The 2,115-nt window shown below is 47.8% G+C and overlaps 1 long non-coding RNA gene across 1 annotated transcript in view; it reads left to right on the top strand.

The window, feature by feature from the left end:
* The first annotated feature begins 1,346 nt into the window (after positions 1 to 1,346).
* Positions 1,347 to 2,115, top strand: part of LOC102502699 (uncharacterized) — a 39,609-nt gene continuing 38,840 nt past the window's right edge. The window contains exon 1 of the long non-coding RNA XR_335391.1: positions 1,347 to 1,417. This is a non-coding gene — a long non-coding RNA (uncharacterized LOC102502699). The remainder of the gene's footprint in view (positions 1,418 to 2,115) is intronic.

Raw genomic sequence — 2,115 nt, 5'->3', positions numbered from 1 at the left:
CCATTTTACAAGAGACGAGGCCCTGGCTCAGAAAGACTAGATCACTTGTGCTAGGTCATGTGGCTTGTAAGTGGAAGACCCAGAACTGAAGCAGCACCCCTGGCTCCAAAGTTAAGGCTCTTAGAGATACAGCCTCAGGCAGTGATCTTAACCTCTCCAAGCTTTGGTTTCATCAGCATCAGTGGAAACCTCTCCTGGCTCCAGTCTTCCCAGTCATCTTACTAGGAAATAGTAGGAGGTGGTGATGGAGAGACGCTTTACTGGAGGGCTCTGAATTTAAGCTAGTCAGCACGAGGAAACCACTACAGGTTCTGGTACTTCGTTTCTAAAAACTCTCTTCTTGGCCTCAGGTACAAATGAATTACGCTTTGCCTGGAATGCTTGTCTGGAAGAGGCTTTCACAAAAATCACATCAGATGGTTTTGTAAAAATGTCATAGGAATAAGAAAAAAGAACCCTTTTCACTAAAGAGGATGGTTTCAGACACTAGCCTTTCTGCACTTGTATCCCTCTCTCCCTCCACATCTCTATCTCCAGACTATGATTTGAAGCTGCCCTTCCACCCTGACACCTGTCCTCAGAGACAAAATCTGCCCAGCTGCAGTCATTCCTCCAGTATTCCCCCTGATTCCTGAGCAGTGCACTGAGACCTGACTACAGGGAGCCTTGGCCAGTGGGGAGCAGATGAGATAGCAGCCCCCTTTTCCCTCCTAAGTCACTATTTGGGACACATAGAAGAAGGTGTCCGAGTCCCACGGGTCAAACAGGGAGCCCTGTGGACTATTAGTGTCTCTGCAGGCCCTGTGATGGATCAGGACAGTCCTCCAAAGCAAAACTCTAATGAGGAGTAAGCTGTCACCTTGGAGGGTGGGGCAGATATACACTTCCCAACCTATCTCTTCAGATTAATTCCCAACAGAGACTGATGACACCTTATTACTCTTGGTGAAAGAGCCGTAAAAGTGACTACCCATTGTTTCACTTCACTAGCCTCTATGGAGCTCAAACCACATGCCCAGTGCTGAACTAGGCTCTAGAAGCTGTGATGAGTAAGTTCATGGACTGTGAAGTCAGATTGTTTAGATTCACAGTTAATTCTCCCACCAGAGCTATGTGGCCTTGCATAAAGTACTTAACTTGTCTATATTTTGGTGGCTTCTATGGTAAAATGGGATGGTCCAGATACCCACAATGGAGAGTTGTAGCAAAGCCATTAAAATGCTATCCATCAGGTATAAGCACTATCAGGTGTCAGCTGTTATCTTTATGACATCTAGGGGTTCTTGGATCAGAATGTAAGGCAGAGGTGGTAAGAAAGGGTCTAGGAGCCAATGGGCAGGTAGTCAGTTTGAGTCAAGTGGAAGCTTCATTAAGTCAAGGAAGAAGAGAGACAAACTCTGGACTGGCAAATGAAACAGTGAGTCATCAGTACAGCAGTGAGCTGGGGATGGGGGCCACAAGGTAGGAGAAGGCACACCTTGGCACAGGAGACCACACTGAGCAGGGCTGACTCTGGAACATGGGCTTGGAAGGTCCAAAATGGGTCACTCTATCATGTGTTAGCAGCCATGAAGCAGCAAGTTCTCTCAGGACTGAGGACCTGCTATAAGCCAGGCTCTGGCTCAGACACTTCACAACAAAATTTATGTAAACCCCCAAATATCTCCAGAGGACCTGAGTTCTATTGTTCCCAATCTGTCTCCCCAAGGGCATCATACTCAATTTCCTTGAAATGGTGAAGACCTTGGGACCAGCAGTTAGCGTAATGGCTATGTTGCTGAACTCCCATGTAGCTGACTATGGTTCAAGTCCCAGACCCAGTGGCTTAAACTCACGCCAGGTGCGTGTGCGTGCATGCCCAAGATCCCGAGAGGAGAATGGAGGAGAAGGGATTGCGGCATGGACATTCCCCTGGCGGGTGATTTCTCGCTTTCTGTTTCTCTGTCTCTCTCTGTCTTTCTGGCAAGCATATGTGCCCTATAGCAAAAATCTCTCCAAAAAAGAAAGAGAAGGAGAGAGAGGGAGAGGGAGAGGGAGAGGGAGAGGGGGAGAGAGAGAGAGAGAGAGAGAGAGAGAGAGAGAGAGAGAAAGAAAGAAAGGGAGGGAGAGAGGGAG

The sequence above is a fragment of the Tupaia chinensis genome, unplaced genomic scaffold (genome assembly GCF_000334495.1).
Source record: "Tupaia chinensis unplaced genomic scaffold, TupChi_1.0 Scaffold000407_4, whole genome shotgun sequence".
Classification (NCBI taxonomy): Eukaryota; Metazoa; Chordata; class Mammalia; order Scandentia; family Tupaiidae; genus Tupaia; species Tupaia belangeri.
This window is presented reverse-complemented; position numbering and strand designations above follow the sequence as displayed.